Genomic DNA, 19,717 nt, shown 5'->3' with positions numbered 1-19,717 from the left:
CCTTGATGCCAATACTGTGTCTGCAGACCTATAGTTAGAGTCCTGACCCTCAGCACCTCGGAATGGGACTGCATGGGGAAGTAGGGCCTTTAAAGACATAAGTAAGCCATGGTGAGGTCTTTAAGGTGGACCCTAATCCCCAGATTTGTGTCTTCATGCAAAGAGATCAGGACACAGACCCGCAGGAAGGAAGACCAGGTGAGAACCCACAGGGAAGATGGCCATCCACTGGGCAGGGAGCGTGGCCCGGGAAAAACCAGCCCTGCGCACACCTGGCTCTCGGACTCCTGGCCTCCAGGACATGGGCAAGCACATGTCTGCAGTTCATGTCTTCCAAACCCTGGGACTCTGTCACAGCAGTTGCAGCGAATGGATACACTCACCCCTGTTTTTATAGAAATAAATAGCAACAAAAATCCCCCTCACATGTGTGCAGACATTCGAGTGTGCTGGTGGAAGCATGTGGTGGGTTCAGATCACACTCCTAGCATCTCCTGCTGGGCAGAGGTGGGGGCTTGCAGGTAAGAGCATCCACTTACTCTATATCTTGTGCCTTGCCTCACACCAAGCACAGAAAAGGGGCAGCAATTGTCTGAATGTCACAAGGAAAGAGAATGAGAGAGAGACACAAGTGAAAGAAAAAGATGCTGGACCATGTATTAGGAGACTGGGTTCAACTGGGGGTTGTAAAAGTCCAGAAATTTCCAGAAATTCTACGTAAAACTGCCTTCAAAAAAAAAAAAAAAACAGTAAGTATAGGAAGTGGAAATTTAGGAAAGAAGTTGAATGTTCTACCTCTGTAGCTGAGGTTTCTTTCAGATATAAAGCGAGTCTATGCCCGTTGTCTAGGACCAGGACTCTGCACTATTTGTGTTTTCCCCACAGAATTATCATATTTTGTCTTTCAATAGAAAAGGACATTTTCTGGTACTTCCCCAGAGCATCTCAAGGTCACAGACCTTAGGGGGATGGAGCTCTAGCCTCAGACCCAGGGACGGATCTTATTCCCCCCGAGGCCCCGTGCACCAACTGAGCTTGGAAGCCTGTCGCCCCCTCTCCTGCAGGAATGATCCTCACACCATGCTCCGGCCTCATCCAGAAGCGGCCCCCAGGCCGAGGAGGGCTCACTTGCTCCCTTCCTGGGGCGGGAGGGAGGGGCATCACAGGAACCAGAAGTGGTCCGGAACTGTTCTGCGAGGTGATCTCCAACCCCCGCCTCCCCTCTTTGCTCATGCACCATAATAAGATGCCGTGATTTTCATTACAGCGTCCTCCCAGGGCATAATTTTTTGACATCGTTCTAGGAGAATAAAGACCCAGACACAACACAGAACCACCACGTGCTAAACAATAAAATCAAAATTTTATAATTCCAAATATTTCAGTGTCTTTAGAAACACAAAAAATTTTAAGTGGGCGAGGGGTAGAGTGGGGAGAAGATGCAATAGTTTCATTTATATCTAAACATTTATATCTGGTTTTAGACTCAACTTCGCCCATGGTTGGTTGGTTACACTTCAGCAGCAATTAGGCAATTAATTTGGTCTCAGTGTTTCTATTTCGAAGTCAGGGATGGATTACTACCTGTGGTTGCCATGAAAAAGAGATACCAGGAGAATGCCGGTTATTCTTACTCAGTGTGATCAATCGCTAGGGCAGATTTTTACCCGCCTATGTCCCTGATGTACTTGCCGTGCCCTGATAGAGGTCCCCAGGAAACACTTGTACGAATGAGTGAATGAATGAGTGAGTGGGCAAATGAGGACACCAACAAGACTGAGTTCTCTAAAAGGTATACAATGGCATGTTGTTTATCCATGCACCTGCCCACTAGTGAGGGGAGACTCCGCACCCCTAGCACCTACCACAGGGCTGGCACATGGGGGGCACTCACTAAATACCCGCTGAATGGGTGGACATCATGAATATAAGTTGTGATTCTTGACCTCAGCCAGCTCCTACTCCAGGTGGGTGTCCCTGATGTCTGGAAGAAGACACAGAGGTACAAGCACACTAGGGCCACACCTGGGGCTTCCTTAAAAAAAAAAAAAAAAAGCTTTTATTTTTTTTGTTATTTGTTAGTTTATTGATTTACTTGTTTTGTTATTGAAGCCTAGTTGACACACAATGTGATATTAGTTGTAGGTGTGCAATGCAGTGACTGGACAAGTCTATATACAGCATGCCCTGCTCACCCCATGGTAGCTCCCATCTGTCACCACACAACACGCTGTTCCGACACCATTGACAGTATTCCCTTATGCTATGCCTTTCATCCCCCTGACCCATTTGTCCATGACTAGAAGCCTGTCCCTCCCACAACCCTTCGCCCACTTTGCCCATTTCTTCCACCCCCTTCTCTTTGGCACTCATTACTGTCTTCTCTGTATTTATAGGTCTGTCTCTACTTCGTATTTGTGCATTTGTTCGATTTTTTTTTAGGTTCATATATAAGTAAAATCATGTGGTATTTCTTTCTCTGTCTGACTAATGGCACTTGACATAATAGCCTCTGGGTTCATCTGCGTGACTGCAAATGAAGAAACCTCAGTTCACCTGGGTGGCTCAGCGGTTAAGCGTCTGCCTTTGGCTCAGGGTGTGATCCCAGGGTCCTGGGATCGAGTCCTGCATCGGGCTCCCCTCAGGGAGCCTGCTTCTCCCTCTGCCTGTGTCTCTGCGCCTCTCTCTCTGTATCTCTCATGAATAAAGTATTTTTAAAAAAATGAAGAAATCTCACTCTTTTTATGGTTGAGTAGTAGTCCATCGTGGATATGAGCCACACATCTTCTTTATCCATTTAATTATCGATAGGCCCTTGGGCTGCTTCTGTATCTTGGCTACTGTAAATGATGCTGCAGAAACGGGGGGCGGGGGTACCTGGGCTCCTCTCTTATAACCCCACCCAGAGAAGAGGCTTCTTTGGGAGGCGGATAAGCTCCTGAGCACCCATGGCCCCTCACCCTCTGGGACTTTGCATGGGGACCACCCTTTGCCCCCCAGTGCCCTGTCTCACTTTCTCTGACTTGACTCAGATGCCACTCCTCTGGTGCCAGTGGCACAGGGCCAGCCCTCATAGCACGTTCATGCACAGGATGGAGCCTATTTCTTCTGAGCCGGGACCCTCCGCAGACCGGGGCCTCTTCTCCGGACAAGGTATGGGTGCAGTGAGGACTGAATCCAGCACGGACGCCTGGCTCTCTGCTGGCAGCTGCTGATCTGGGGCACGCACTCTGCCCCACTGCACCTCTGTCTCCCCAGGGCCATGTGATGAGCTATTCAGAGTCCACAGAGAGGATGCACAGAGAGCTTGCAGGTGTAAATGCCTCCGTCTGCCTTTGCTCGATGCCCTATGCTGTGCCAGGAAGTGCTCACATCCACGCACTGGCAATGCCCTGCTCTGGCAGCTTTTCAAACCCTGGCTGGGGCCTCAGTGTGTCTGCTTCTCGCCCTACTCCTGTGGCGCGGATGACAGTCATTAACCAATGTGATGGGTGAGGAGGGTCCAGAAGGGACAAGCGACTTGGCCACGCTCCACAACTTGGTGGTGGCAGATCGAATTTGGACCCAAAGCTCCACATCCTCCTTTGGGCGCCTTTGCTTTCTGTATGGATCCCTCGCAGTGCTCATCTGCATCCTTGTAGCAATGCTCATGACAAGGACGATGATGACGGTGGCCAACTTGTATTGAGCCCTTGTAGTTACACCTGGTACTCACGGGTTCCATTTCCTCTGGCGGGCAGCCTGGTGGGATGGTACCCTTACCACCCCCGAGTCACAGACGGGCCAACTGAGTTTCAGCGGGATTGAGCGGCTCCCTGTGTCACACTGTCTGCACGAGGCAGGGCCAGCCCTGGCAGCTCCGTGCTGTGGCAGCGTGGTTTAGATGGGCAAGGTGATCCTGGGAACCAATGGCTGGGTTTTAGGGCCCTCATTGAATACTGTCTGTTACAGGCAAGGGACCAAAGCACCCCAACATCTCCAGCGTGGTCCCTGTGGTGGGGCAGCACTGAGCGCTCTCAGCAGCAACGGGCAGACCCCACTTTGGGGTGGAATGCTGTGTAGGCTCTCTGAAGTCCTCCTTCACTGGCCTCTGGGGGATGACAAGGTCATCCAAGGAGCTGTGGGGATCAGGGTCACCGCAGAGCCCAGGGGGGATGAACAGCACAATGGGTGGCCTGAATCAGTGTTGGTGGAGGGCAAGTGCAGATCCAGGATGCCAGGCTGACCTCGTGCTCATGATTGAAGAAGCTGAGAGCTCATGAGGACTCCAGGCTGGAGACACGGGAGATGACTGGGGTGCGGGGCCTCTGGGTTCTCCATGATTTGGAGATGAGCCCCCCTCCGAGATGTCCATGGTCAGATCCCCAATATCTGCGGATATGGTACCTTATGGGGCAAAGGGGACTTTGCAGATGTGATTAGAATCTTGGATGGGAGAGTGCCCCCTGTCATCCAGGTGGGCCCCAGGTGGTCCTAAAAGGTATGGCGGCTGCCCCAGCTATAGTCAGAGGAGACGTGACCATGGAAGAATGTCTGATGGATGCAATGGTGCTGGCTTTGAAGAACGAGGGAGGGCCAGCAGAGTGCAGGGTACCTCTAGGAGCCAGAGAAGGGAAGGAAATGGGTTATCCCCTGGAGCTTCCAGGAGGAACCAGCCCTGCGAACACTTGGCTTTAGCCCAGCGAGACCCATGTCCACCTTCTCACCCACAGACTATGAGACAACAAATCTGTGTGGTTTCAAGCCACTGCAAGAAACTAGCATAATAAAGAACAGAACCCAAGGCCCAGAACTGGTCCCTGGGTTCCTACCCCCCCAGGCAGCCAGAGTCTGGAGAACGTTTGCATTACTGTTCGCCCTGAGTACAGAGGAGGGGAGTCAGTGAGGAAGTTGATCTCTCCTAAGGTGGTGTAACTTAGGACAGTTACTAGCCTTCCTCCAGAACAGAAGAGCACAGGTGGGCAGACGATCCCTCAGGTCTCTCCAGCCCATAGTTCCTGGAGTCGGCCCATGGAGAGATGCCCTCCGAGCCACTTCCTTTGTACACACAGCTCTGTGACTCCCTGGCTGTGGGGACTGGGGGGCTGGGGGGCCAGGGGCCAGGGGGCTAGGGGGCTGGGGTGGGGAACCTCTGTGCTCTGTGACTCCTGCCCCGTACCAACCTCACAAGGAGGAAGGAAGCCCAAGCACAGGCCAAGTGCCCCTGCTGGGGTCCCTGGGGCGCCCAGAGGGTGGTGTGTGGAATCCAGATGTCAGAGCCATGTCTCTGTGTCTAGATAAGACTGACGAGAGGTAGGTGAGGGACATCTGAGAATGTGGCCAAACCAAATGAGCCTGAGGTGCCTCAGCTGGTTCCGAGATTTGGAGAGATTTGGGGCACCAGAGACCAGCAGAGCAGAGCAAATCTCAGTGGCTGTGAGAACCCACGTAGCTCTCAGTTTCTCCAAAAGACCAGCTCCCAGGAACACTGGCTAATAGGGTGCTACGGAGGGGGGGATGCTTGTTGGAGGAGGCTGCTTGCAGACAAGGAGTCACCCACACGCACGCGCGCACACACACACACACTTACACACACAGACACGCTCACGCGTTCCCCCATCCAGAAACCCTGAGCTGCCAAGACCGTCGCACAGGAGCTACAGCCCCAAGGCTGCAAGTAGCAGAGTCCACCTGGGTTTCTTTCCTCATCTTTTCAAACTAAGCACCTGCAGCTCTCAGGAGCCTGATTCCACTTGGAATTTGCACTCGCTGAGCGCAGCACAGTCAGGTCAGGCTCCGGGTGAGGCAGCCAGCCAGGCTCTCCCAGAGGATGGACAAGGCACAATAACCCAAGCAAAAACCCCACATGGACTCCTGTGGGGTGGCCACGTAACCCCCATGCACACAGGTGTGGTTGTTCTCTGCCATCCTCAGGCTGCCTCTGCGCTGACCACAGACCATTTGCGGGTGAGGCTGTCCTCATACTCAGGTAGGCAGGGCCGGGGGAAGGGGGTCCTTCCCCCATCCCAAATACCTTCCTATCACTGTGCCTTTGGGCATAGATTTTTCCCTGTTCAAGGCTCCTTCCTTTACTCTGCGGAGCTTGAGCAGATCAACAGCATCCACACAAGATGTTGACGGGTGCAGGGCCCTGAGGAGAGCGGGTCCATGCAGGGAGTGCGGGGGTGAGGCTGGAAGAGGCAGGAGAGACCCTGAGAGGAGAGGGACGTGAACCCGGCTATGGCCAGACTGACCGCCTCCTCCCCGCCTCCCTGGTGGTGAGCGGGGTCCCCATGTGGGCTGCAGGGCCAGAGCTCTTCAGAAAAGGAGACGTTGTGGCAACATGTTACTATGTGGGTGCTTACAGTTAGAAAATTCCTTTAAAAACTGAAGAATCGGGCTCCTGGGTGGCTCAGTTGGTGAAGCGTCTGCCTTCGACTCAGGGATCCCAACAAAATCTTTTAAAAATGAAGAATTATCCCTGTAACAAAAAGTGCTTCAAGTTACAGATTCTTGTTGCAGACCGCTTGGGTTTTAATTAGCCTCTTCCACTTATTAGCTGTGTGACCTTGAGTGAGGAACTTCACCTCTCTGAGCCTCACTTCCTTGTCCTTCAAATGGGGATAATAAAAGATCTCCTCTGATTATTTCTTCTATTTGTGCAATTGGGGTGGGGTGGGGGGCAGGAACCCACAGCTCTGAGCAGCTCAGCACCTGCCGAGGACCGGGAAGCACTGGTGGTGTCTGATGACACATGAGTGGATGAAGGATGGGGGAGGGGACACACAGGGACACCGGTGCATGATGACTCCTCGCAGGACGCAGCCCGCCTGGGTGCTGAGGGGGACATGCACTCAGTTGCCCAGGTACATGTGCACCTACCTCTACCTGAGCAATCCCACTGGGTGCACCAATTGACCCTCAATGGATGGGATACTGCCCCCTTCCCCACCTCTCCTGCTCCCAGCTGTGGCTCTGGTCACCTCCTCCTGGATGGCCTCTAGGCCTGTCTGCTCAGCTGCCCCATGGAAGAAGGAGCCGCCTTCTCGGAACTGCACTGGGGAGGTTGGGAGAGGCTCAGGGTGCAGGGGCTCCCAGGGAAGAGTGTACAGGGGTGATGCATTGCCCCTGCCCAGTGATCCTGTACCCCCCAGCTCCTCCCTGCCGCCCCGGCCTCGGATCCGCCACGGGCCCTGCAGCAGGGATCGCCGGGACTGTATGAAGTTATGTGCTTGAGGAGCTGACAGCAGCCTCGGGGCTCGACTTTTGATCCGCCTGTATGCTGACATCTTCAAAACAGAACAGGTTTCCGATCTCCTGTTCCCTTAGTTGGCGGTGGCAGCTCTCCTGCAGGGGTGTGGCCGGGCCGCAAACGCTGGGATGTAGGCACATGAAGAAGCGGGTTGGCCACTGAGGGTCATATCCCAGCGGCTCTCCGCCAGAAATGGAGGCTTGGGGTGGGGGGCGGCCTCCGCTCTGCTCTCGGCCTCTGTGTCCCTTTGATTCTCCTTCCCCAAGGTCCCTTTCTGGATGCCAGCCACTTGGGCTTGGGAAGGGGGTGCCTGGTGGGCACTAGAGCAGGTCGAGGGCTCCTTCAGGACCCGCTCAGACGAGCCTCCAGGGGCGGCCTCTGGGCAGGTGGAGGCCGGAGCGGGCGGGGGCCCCGGACCTCAGGGCATCACTGTGTCCTTGAAAGTACAGAGGGCAAGGACGGCATCCAAGGGGCGGGAGACACTCTGTTGCACGTGGTGGTGGTGGGAGCGAGGAGTAAAGATGGATGGGGCTGGAGGGCCGCTGGGATTTCTAGACCAGGGTGTCACAGGGCTGGCTGCCCCCACGTGTGGATAGCCGTCCCCTCCCCAGGTCCTCACCAGTCATCCCCCTGTGTGTCTGTGTCCTGACTCCCTCTTATAAGGACACCTGTCAGACTGAACCAGGACCCACTATCCCGATCTCACTTTACCTTTACCGCATCTTCAAAAACCCTGACTCCATATACAGTCACGTTCTGAGGTCCTGGGGTTAGGGTTCAACAGATGGATTTGGGGAGGGAGATACAATTCAGCCCCTAACATCCTTCTTATGTACCTCTTCCAACCCACCAAGTCTATGAGATCCTGTCCACAGCATCGGGCAGGTGACACAGAGATGACTGCCGCTCACCCTTTCTCTTTTGGGTACTTCCGGCTGTTCCACGGTAGCCTGGGTGTCCCGAGCCCGGACAGGAAGCCTGGGGGATCGGGAGCCGGGTGGTAAACTGGCTTTTGCAGCTGCAGGAGCAAGAAGTCTGCTCAGAAGAGGAGGCATCTGTTGGGGACCTCGAGGTGAGCAGTGTTGTGCAGGGAGGGGTAAAGGGGAGGATATTTTGATTGAAGGCTATTTCTTGAGCCAAGATGCATGGCCTGAAGAACTTCTGGGGTCCGGGGAGCTGGGGGCAAGGGGGCGGGGGGGTGCTCTGATGGCTGTGGGCAGCAGCAGACCAGGGCAGTGTTCCCTAGGCCAGGGGGTGCAAGCAGAGTTGTTCCTGACTTAGCTGGCCACCATGCTGGGGCCCCCGTAGCAGATCTGGGGAGAAGGAAGCCCGAGCAGCCCCTGCCTCAGTGGCCAGTGCATAGTTCTCCAGCAACACTGGTCAGCAGGGCCTGGGGTGCAGGCTGCTGCCCCTCCCGAGGGAGGTGCCCCAGCTGAAGCTGCCGGCCCTGAGCCCAGTGTCCGTCCTGGGGCAAAAGGAGCATGGGACCCGGGGCTGGAGCCTGTGGCCGGACAACACAACCATCACTCTCCGTTTAAAAAATGTTGTTCTTCTGAGGAGAAGAATGAAGAATCAAGCTACGGTGTTTGGACTTTATTCCTCAGGCAACGTGGAGGCGGAAGGCGGTAGCAGTTGAAGGTTTCGGATCAGGAGTTACATGAACATCTGGGGGTGTGATTCTGTTGGGACTTTGGAGGCTAAATTGGACACTCGAAGGAGGGAAACTGAGGCAGAAAAATCCAATTGCAGATTTTTATTATTTCTCTCAAGTTCAGTTGCCCCCGTGTCTTCCCAGAGCCTCCCCTTTGGTTTCAGGGCTGTTTTTGACTCACAGGTGGATACCTTCCCTCCTCAAAGCTGTCCTGGCCATCCTGTGAGGCCTGGGGGTGAGGAGGGGTCCTTGGCCCACAGGTAGGAGGGCGAGGCTTCTACCCCTGACTTGGACTACATCTAAGACCTCACGTGCTTCCTCCAGCTGCGGGGAGAGTGGCACCTGCCGTAGACTTCTGCAGTCATGCAAAGAATTTCTGAATGCGGGAGGCTACTCCAGGCTGGATTAAAAACCCACTTTCATGCCAGCTGGGTTTCTGGCAGACCTGCCACAAGCTGGCACCTGGCAGTGTTACTAAGCTGGCGGAGTCAGAGAACTTTGATTTTTCACAGCTCACACAGTGGAGCCTCCAGCATTTTACAGATGTCCCCGTGTGACTTGCATTTTTGCAAGGGGCTTCTGTGGAAAGCCACATTAGATCACCTCAAGGGCGATCAGGGGCGAACGGTGCTGTTGGAAGCTCTAGGAGTATCGGTAGTGAGGGCCACCAGCCCCCTCCGGAGCTCTGCACTCAAGTCCAGCTGAGTCTGCTCACCCCATACATCAGGCAGTCGTGTCTGTGCTGATTCGTATGCACAAAGCAGACTTAAGGGAGGCGGGGGGCCAAGGACGACCCCCGGGGCCCAGCATGCAGAGCCACAAGACAGAGGGGCTGGACCCATGTAAACTCTGGGGCACAGCGCTGCCCCTGGGGACCACCTGTGGGGCACCTCCCCCGTGATGGACACATGTCATCAGGGAGTCTTACTCATACATTCACTGATCTCCTTAATGCGGGGAGTTACAGTGCACTTTGCAAATATTCATCCTTTCCCTCTCAGGGCAACTTTCCGAGGTCAGGGCTGCCATTAGCCCCCACACATGAGGACACAAGTAATGAGGGGCAGAAGCAGGACTGAGCCCCCGGCAAGCTGGCTCTAACCACTTGGCTAACCTTCGCTAAGCCAGATGCTGCACAAAGCTGTCAGGATACAGAGGAGAAGCCCTGCAGCCCTCAGTGTGCAGGAAGGGAGCGACCCGGGCCTTGCCGAAGGCAGGAGGTGGCCAGTGTGGGAGAAGACTTCAGAGCTCTCACCTTGGATGTGCCTCCCCCCACCTCCACCTCTGCGGGGAGCTGCCCAGGCTACTGCTCTGAGGGAAACTGTCAGAGGTTAGTGGAAAATCGGGACTTCTTCCCTGGTGCAAAGACAATCGAGCACAGAGAGTTAAATCAAGAAAGGAGGAAGAATTATGTGTATCTCTTGTGGAAAAATCTAGGGTCCTCAGGCACCACCTGCAAGGAGCCAACAGGCTCCAGAGACGTGCTGCAGGGCGAGCGAGGCAGACGCGGACACAGGGCCAGGCAGCAGGAGGGGCTGTTGCAGAGGCACAGTCCACCATCCCAGGAGGGTGGCCAGGGCTTGGGGCAGAGCAACTGCCAGGGGTTTGGTGAGCAGAGCACTGCAGGGAGAGTCTGGAGCCTTAAGCTGCGGCCCCAGCCCCAGCCATGGGACACTCGATGGGCCCCCTTCTGCCTCTGGGCCTGAAGGGGTTGGACCATCTGCTCCTGGCAGTTCCCGGAGCTGTCACACTTTGTGGTTCCATCTCCTGGGGCGTGTGTGAGCATGAGGTCTGCCCGTCCTGCCCTCTGGATGGCTCCATGGTCTCCTGCCTTCCCTACGGCTCCGTGTGAACTGTTCGCAGGGCTGTGGTACCGAGGCACCACGCACCAGGTGGCTTAAAACGGCGGACATTAATTCCCTCATGTCTGGAGGTCAAAAGCCCAAGACCAAGGTCCGCAGGGCTGGTTCCTTTTGGGGCTGTGAGGGAGCGTCTTTCCTGGCCTCTCCTCAGCTCTGCCGTGGCCAGCAGGGGCACTCCGGGGCCCAAAAGCACCACTGTGGCCTCTGCCTCATGCTCAGGGCTCTGCCCAGATTCCCCTCTTTTTAACAGGGTTAAAAGATCCTAACACCCTAGGACGGCTTCTGAACTAATTCTATTTGCAAGGGCCCCGTTGTGACTGAACGGCGAGTTCCGAGGCTCTGGTGGGGAGGACCGCAGCAGGTTTTTGCAGGATACGACTGAACTCACAATACTCCGGGTTCTCAAATTTAAAGCACGGAAACCGTTATCTGCCTCATAGGCTTTTGGAGAGAATTAAATGGTTAATGCACATGACGTCCTTTGCACCTAGGCCTGGCACATACTAAGTGCTAAATAAACAGTACCTGTTAGTGTGGTCCCCTTGTGAAACGCTTTATGATTCTGCTCTGAATTAACTAGAGGTCAGAGTGAGGCGAGGGGCCCGTATCTGGCCATGGAGGTCAGTGTGGCTGGCTTAAATCTGGACTCAGGCCTGGCCGGTGTCCATTCTCATTTCCAAGGTGGCTTGGCGACTGCTCGGGGACGTATGTGGCGGGGAGACAGCTCTCTGCAGGGATGTGTCTGCCAGTTTGCTTGGGGGTCACCCCGATTGGTGCCCGCCTATTGGTTTCCCAGCATTTCCGTGGTAGAAATGCTCCCACCATGGCCAAAGTCAAGGCTCAAAACTGAAGACTCTCCGCAAGGAGTCACCGAGCGATGTCAACAGAAGACCCCTAATGACTGCCCATCCGCAAGGAGCATTCCCACCCCCCCCCCCATTATCTGGATCCCAGCTTCATGCCCAGTGACCAGCCCACTGTGTTGTGCACCGGGGGTCTACCCTCCACACCCACCCACGTCTTCAGCTTGTGTATGCAGCCTGAGGGTGGTTGGCATAAGGAAGCTGCCCAGGTGACCCTGAACCCCATCGCCCCACCTCCTCCCCCTCAGGTGAGACCCATTCTTGCAGGTACGGGGCTGCCGGTGACAGGTGTGTGGCACTGTGGGAACACAGGAAGAAGACATAGCAATGGATAACACAAGGTCATGCCAGGAAAACTAGGCTTCTGCTCAGTGGCACCCCAGCTACATGTGGGGGACCCTGGCTAAGCGCCGAAATGTGGGTCTCAGGTCGTGAAATGGGAAGAGCCCAGAAGAGCAGGGAAGGAGACACTATGGGGCGTGGGCGACTAGGGCCGGATTCAGGAAGGGAACGGAGACTCAGGGACAGTTGTTCTCCATCCTTGAGATACCAGACCTCCTTTAAACATGTTCCGCAAGCTGGTTTCCAGGGTCAAAGCAGGCGATCTGGGCCGCCTGGGTGGTGCACGCGGTTGAGCGTCGGACTCAATTTCGGCTCAGGTCATGATCTCAAGGGCGTGAGATCAAGCCCTGCGTTGGGCTTTTTTCCTCCAATGCTCATGGGGGCATCTGCTTGAGACCTCATTCTCTCTCTCTCTCCCCCCCGCCCCTCCCCACTCTCTCTCTTTTTCTTTAAGATTTTATTTATTTATTCATGAGAGACACAGAGAGAGAGGCAGAGACACAGGCAGAGGGAGAAGCAGGCTCCATGCAGGGAGCCTGATGCAGGACTCGATCCCAGGACTCCAGGATCACGCTCTGGGCCGAAGACAGATGCTCAACCACTGAGCCACCCAGGTACCCCTCATTCTCTTTTTCTCTGAAATAAATAAATGAATCTTTAAAAAAAAGAAAGAAATAGTCTGTCTAACCGAGAGACTGCATCGTTTCAGCAGACGTTACTTCTCCCGTTTGCAGCAGCAGCACCAGTCCAGGCTCTGGGCGGGCCGAGAAGACCCGTGTCACTGCAGTGAGCTGACATCGAGTTAGCCCACGGCTGTGTGGGGCAGGGGAGCGAATGTGTGCGGATGGGCCTGCGAGGAGGAGTGCCCTGCTGACCGGCAGATCCTGACAGAGGCCGTGCTTGGTGCCCTTGGCATCCAGTAGACAGAGGACAGTGGCCCCAGGGGGGCTGCAAGGGGACTCATTCCCCGCATCACTTGTTCTGGACTCACTGGGGTCTGAGGAGGCAGATGTTGAGTTCTCCAAACTCCAAGGGCTGGACTTGGAGGCGGAAGCCTGTGGTGGTTTCATCGCTTGCTCGCTCGCCCCGCGGTCTTGGGCAGAGCGCTGCGTTTGTCCAAGCCTCAGGCGCCACATTGTAAAATAGGTAAGTGACAGCTGACCCGCGGCCCCCAGGGCTGCAGTGAGGAGAGTCCTTGGGAAGCACTGCAGTTGTGTGGAGGCGCTGGCCCCAGGTGTCTCCCGGTCCCCAGGCACCGTCACTGTCCCCTGCTCATGCCCGTACTATGGTGTCCCTGTGACCTCACCGCCGCTCCACACCGCACTCCTCTGGCTTTTTTCCGTAGTTGCTCCATCGGGCTGTCTGCACCTCCTCCCGGGCAAGCATTCTTGGCTGAGTTACCTTCCTAAAGCAAGATGCTGATGGCATCATTTCCCTCATCATCAGAAACCTCCCTGGTGTCCTCTTGCTCATGGGATAAGACCCCAGCCCGGGCATCTCGTCCACAAACGAGCTCTGAGCTCGTCCTCCGCCAAGCCCTGCCCACCCTCTGACCCCCAGCAGCTCCGTGAACGCGGCAGGGTGGCCTATCCTGGGCCTCTGTGCTGTGACTGCTATTAGTCCTTCTGACCAAACGCCCTTCCTCACCTTAGCCATCTCTCCAAGCTCCAGCTCACCCCCACCACCTGGCCTAGCGGGGCGGCTCCTCCACACACACACCCCCAACCCCACCTCAGGCACCGCATCCTCTCCACCTTGTGACCGGCTCATCCTCACACCTGTGTGGGCTGCGGGGTCTTCGGGGGCAGCGCCATGCATGGCTCCTCTCCACACTGCCGGCAGCACTTGGCGCTCACACGTAGTAGGTGCTCAGCAAATGGGCTGCGCCGTGAGAGAGCCTGAGCTGAAACGTGACACAGAAATGACCCAGGGCAGGCAATAGGTACCTGCTACTTTGTGAGCACCTGAGATCCATCTCCTGGTCTGACAATCTCAGCCCCACCATGTTTACCCGTATTTTATGGAGAAGGTAATGAAGGTTCCCGAGAGTGAGTTGCCTGACTCACAGTGAGGAAGTGGCAGGATTGAAACTCAGTTTGGTGACTCCAAGACTCAGGAATGTTCATGTCTCCTGGGCTGATGCGCCGTGCCCTGGGCTCTCTTAGAAAATTGCTGATTCCCTTTATAGGCAGATTCCTTGGCTCCAAGAAAATTTAAGGATGAGGTACATAAGAACTCCCAACCACAGCTCGATGCCCCGGCCCCTGTGCAATGGGGTGCAGTGGGGCATCAGAAGGGACAGGCCAGAGGTCTGTTTCTCCCCTAGCTCTGCACCTGACTCACGGTGGTAGAAGGAGGAGGCTATGACATTATGACAATGCCCTGCTGGCCTTTGGGTACCCGGGTGGCCTGCGGCTATGCATAAACCCAGGGAAGCTAACGTCACCCTCACCTAATGCTCTTCCATGGGGTAAGACGTATATTAAAAGTCTAGCTGAGTGGGGAAGGCTTCCAGGAGGTTCTCATCAGCCCATGCCAGCCCTGAGGCAGCAAGGGACCCTCCGTGGTTGCCCCTGGCCTCTGTCTGACCAGGGAGTCCCCAGGGCGCCCCTTGCCACTCGGTGCCCGCCAGCCCTATGGTGTGCCATCGTGGGAACACACAGAAGCAGGGATCTTCTAGTTATTTTCATCAAGCTAAAATCAAACACTAAATTCAGAGCAGCAGTGGGGGGAACAAAGGGGTCCAATGCAGCATTTGGGGAGGAAGGGGAGCTGGAGGGAGTCTCCGCGTCCTTGGGCGAGGCTGCTGCATGCTCTCCTCTTCGTCCACACCTATGATTGAGTGCTCTCCTGAGCTTCCTGAGGGGGGAGTGGCCAGCACTCATGCCCCTGACAGGAGCCCAGACACTGTCTGTGGAAAACACCCCTTGCAGAGGATCAAGCCTGCTCCTGGAACCTGCCCGAACCTCCCCGACAGGCGGTGCCATTCCCAGCATGTGGGCAGGAAAGCCTGTGCCATCGTTTCTGGAAGGACCATCTCGGGCGCCTGTGTCCCCAGCGGCCTGCACCCAGGCTCACAGTCTCAGCTGCCTGGCTGCCGGCTCCTTCTTGGGGCTTCGCAACCCCTGCAGGGTCTCCCTGAGTCCTCTCTGTGGTCCTGGAGCAGCAGAGTGCTGGCAGGTGGAAGGCCGGGCTCCACGGAGGGGAAGGAGGACCAGATGGCCCTGCCTCCTGGTGCCTGGGACCTCTGCCCTTCCTGCAGAAACCACCAGGGATCCCTCCGGGGGTGGTGACCTGGAGACCACCTGGGCAGAGCAGGGGTCCAACGTGGGCCAGGACCAGGGCCTCTCAGGATGTGCAGGCTGGGAGGCAGGATTAATAATGCATCGGAGGCAGCACTGTGCCTTTCAGGGAGTGAGTCAGGAAAAGGCACTTCAAGCCCCATCTGTACAGAAATCGCGTCTCCCTCGTTGTTTCCAATCGTTCCCGAGCGGGGCACCAGCTCCCCCATCACTGGTGAGATCCCTCCTGGGAGACTGCGGGGCTTCTCAGCAGAGCAATTACTTTGGTATCTAAAGAAGTGTGGTCTGTGCTTCTAGGGCAATGGGCACAAAATGGAGATCGCAAGAAAGCCTCATTCATTCAAAATCCAATTTTAAATGATTTCTTTCCCTGGCATTCAAAGCCCGGCCTGATTCCTGCAGCACCACCGAGCTGTGTGTTCACACTTCCTACGGAAAACACGGGCCGGCGTTTACCACCTCCCCCCGCCCCCATCCTGCAAGCAGTGGAGCCCGGTTCCCTCCTCCGTATTCTTTGAGTGTGTTTATTCTTTGAACACATTTGCAGGTTTATGCTTCTTCCCGGTGGTCAGAACGGAAACCGCCCCCCCAACACCTGACAGCACCGTATAGCGTCCTGTTCCTGACTCTGAGGACGAACTGTAAGCCACGTCCAGCACTCTGTCTCTGCTCTTCTGTTGCCCGTGGGAACCCCCAGGCGCTCCGGCCTAATCTTCCCTCTGGGGGGCGGGGGGCACCCTGCAGCACCATAGAGAGGGCATCCCCCCACCACACCCCAGAGATGGGTTCCGGTGGCCCTGCTACAGCCACTAGCCAGGGATAGGTTTGGGGTGGGGCCTCCAGGGCTCCTTAGATCTCAACCAGTGAGCCAATGTCTGGGTCCGACGTGAAAGCCCCAACCTTCTTCAATCACCTCCACCTGACCCCGGGTCTGACACTTGGGTCTCCAGACGACCTGCTCCCCTGCACCGCCTCCCTCCTGCCAGGGCCAGCAAGTGTGTGATGGCAGGCTGCAGGCATGCGGGGCTCTGCGGCTGCACTGGCGGGCCTCCGTCTGCAGCGTTAGAACTCGTGGCCCGGAGGGAGGATGCATTATTAATCCTGCCTCCCAGGCTGCGCATCCTGAGAGGCCCTGGCCTATGTTGTAGACCCCGGCAGTCCAGGGCCCACGGCGGAGGCCAGACTGCAAGCAGCAGGTGTGGGGGGGTGATCCCTGGGCCCAGCTGCTGGGGTCCCCACGTGCCCCTCCCACACGGCACGGACATGGGGTCACACTCCTGTTCTCAGGAAATCGGAAAATACATTGCTTTATGCTTTTCCCTCCGCGGTATTTTTCAAGAGGTGTCCGACTGTGAGTCCTGATGTTGCCTGATTTCCCACTCATGCACCTGCGATTTGTGACATTGCTCTCACTGTTCTCCAGAAATAAGGTGGAATAATGTCTCCTTTGAGTGTCACTGCCATTTACGCCCATTCATCGATTAGGCTCCCTGCCCACACCCCCCTCCCTCGCTGTCCTTGGTGCTCTGCGCGAGAGGTGTGCTGTGTCTGCCCATCCCTCGGGCTCCGCACGACCGCGTGGGGTGTGAAGCTGGTTGGCGCTGAGGCCTGTGAGCACCTGGGGCCCCAGGCCTTCAGCCATGGCATTTCTGTGGAGGTTCCCCCTCCCATTTCCATAGCGAGAACGCGACAGAGGGCTTCCCAGAGGGCAGCTGGGGTGGCTACACGAGTCACTAGTTGCTCACGTGGGACGATCCCAGGATACTCGTGCTGCCCTCTCCTCAAGCATCTGGCACCTCTACTGTGAGTGCAGCAACCCCTCTGGGTGCTGAAGAAGAGGGGAGCCTGGTGCTTCACCCCAGCCCTTCCAGAAGCAGCGTGGGGCAGTCGGGGGGAGCCAATGCAGTTCCAGGCGAAAGGCCCCCGAAGGCTGGGCCCCCACATCCTGCATGGCGGGCCTGTGATGGGGGCAATGAGGGCAGTGACCTGCCCAGTGGAAGCCCAAGGGCACGGTGTAGGTGGACAGAGGCTGTCCCCGCCCCCCCCACCCCCCCCACCACCACCGCCGGCCTGGGCAGGAGCTCCTGCTCACTGGTTTTATCGGAAGAAGTCATGGAAGGGCCATTCATGCAGGGCGGCCGTGTGCATGGCCAGGGTGGCCTCCAGGACTTACTGCCATCTATGAATCTACACATCGGGGACCCAGGACTGGTGAGGTGCAGGGGCTTCCCCATCATGGGACAGGGGACCTGGTCCTCAGCCTCAGGGGCCCTGCCCCTCCCCACGGGCTCTGGGCCCTGGAGGACCGACCCGCACCCACCCAGCAGGCTCCCATGGCCTTTGGCTCTAGCTGGGTTTGGGTGGCAGGGGGACCAGCCGTCAATCTGTGGTGGGGTGAGTGGGGTGTGCATCGCCCCTCCTTGCCCATCCTCTGTCCTGTACGTACAGGTGCCCGCCCCCTTGCCATGGGGTGGGAACTGCTTGCTGCCCCACCCGCGTGGCCACACTTCCACCCACAGCCGCTAGCCACCTCTCTCCCCTTGGGAACTCGGCTGACTCTTCTTACAAGGTGATGATGAACTAAGGTCGTTCGCGGGCAGCTCACTGTGTTTAGGGTGAAGCCCCAGCTCGTTCACTGGGCCTCCTCCTGCTTCTCCAGCCCTCATGGCCCACCAGCCCCTTGGCCTTAACCCTGAAGGGTGTTCTGGAGGAGGCGCCCACAGTCCAGGCCCTGTCTGCTCCCGCCCATCCCACTGCTCCTCTGCTGAACAGCTCCTGTCCCCTGGGTCACCAGGCAGCTCCTTCAGGGGCCAGAGTCTCAGCTCCCTGGCCTTCTGGCCCGATCCCTCCCTGATCTTGGACCAGGCAGGTGTGTGTGGAGCATCCAGGCTCCCGGTAGGTCTGAGGTCCACACTCTTGGAAGCAGGCCCCTCGGGCCCCACACATGCCCGGCAGCCTCACCCTCCTGCTTCTGGAGACCCCCTTGCAGAGGGGACCGGCTTGTGTACTAAGAAGAAGGGGTGTCACGGAGGCCCCCACGCCGGGGACTGCACCCAGGTGGGAGGCTGGTACAGCCTAGGCGTGGAGCATTGGCATCAAGACCCCGGATCTAAATTCTGGCTCCGTGCCTTACTGGCTGGTGACCTACAACCAATGATCTGACCTCTTGGGCCTCAGTTTCCTTGCTGTGAAACGGGGAAAGAGTTACCCCGTAGTGCAGTAAAGGCACCCTGCAGGCACTGCCCACCCCCACCGGGCCCTACCCTGCCCAATGAGGAGGCCATGTGGTCTCAGGTCCCAGGGTGCAGCTCACTGCCTGTCATCCCAACCCCAGGCCAGTTCCTCATCATCCGGGTTAATGCCTCCTCTAACCACAGGAGGAAGGGGGTGCCGCAGCTCCTGCAAAGTGGTGCAGGCAATCTGTAACCAGGAAACGAGGGGAGCTGTACACCATGGGGGGTGATCTTCCACCAAGATGGGAGCAACCAAGTGCCTGGTTCAGGGGAACCACCCAGACAGCTGCACAGGGGACCATGTGACAGATGAGGGCACAGGCTGGGAGGGAGGGGCATGGAGGGGGCCTGGCTGCGTCCCATGAGGGCAAGCTGGACTGTCCAGAGCAGAGGGATGGGGCACACACACAGAGAGGAGCAGTTCCCCTGGTCAAGGCCAGTCTTCTTCTGCAAGCCCTCGGAGGAGGCCTGACTCCCTGAGCTCGTCCTGCAGCAGCGTTGACCACAGGACTCCCAGCCAAGTGCAGGCCCTAGTCTTCTCTGTTTCTCCCAAGTTGCTTTTGTTTTCCTAAGGAGATTGCCAAATTTGGGGGCAGGATCATTAGCACAATCGGATGGGTTGGTAAAATCAGTAAGAGTGGGAGAGACAGGGGATTCCCTGGGTGGCTCAGCAGTTTAGCGCCTGCCATTGGCCCAGAGTGTGATCCTAGAGTCCCGGGATCAAGTCCTGCTTCTGGCTCTCTTGCATGGAGCCTACTCCTCCCTCTGCCTCTGTCTCTGTCTCTGTCTCTCTGTTTATCATGAATAAATAAATAAAATCTTAAAAAAAAAAGAGTGGGAGAGACAGATAGGAAATATCAGTCCCAGGTATCTGGTAACTCACTGGACCACTGAGAACTCCAGTTTCTTCTTTGACGGACCATGGGGTTTGGTTGGAGGAGAGTCTGATTTTTCATCCAGGGGCAATGAGGGGCACACCCCTGGTGCTGGGGTGTTTGTACCCCCTCTTGACCAGAGTTTTCCCTCACGAGGGCTAGTCATCCTTTTCTATGTGGTCCTGTCTCTTGGACAGGCTCCCCCATCACCCCTCATCCAGCAGCCACATGTCCCAGGATCCTCAGACCAAAGGCCTCCCTGGACCACAGTGGCACCCCAAGAAGGAGGCACTATTCCTCCCCCTGTACCCAGGTATGGGGGCTGCACCGTGAGCAGAGGAGTCGGCAGCAAGCAGAC

The sequence above is a fragment of the Canis lupus genome, chromosome 16 (genome assembly GCF_003254725.2).
Source record: "Canis lupus dingo isolate Sandy chromosome 16, ASM325472v2, whole genome shotgun sequence".
Classification (NCBI taxonomy): Eukaryota; Metazoa; Chordata; class Mammalia; order Carnivora; family Canidae; genus Canis; species Canis lupus.
This window is presented reverse-complemented; position numbering follows the sequence as displayed.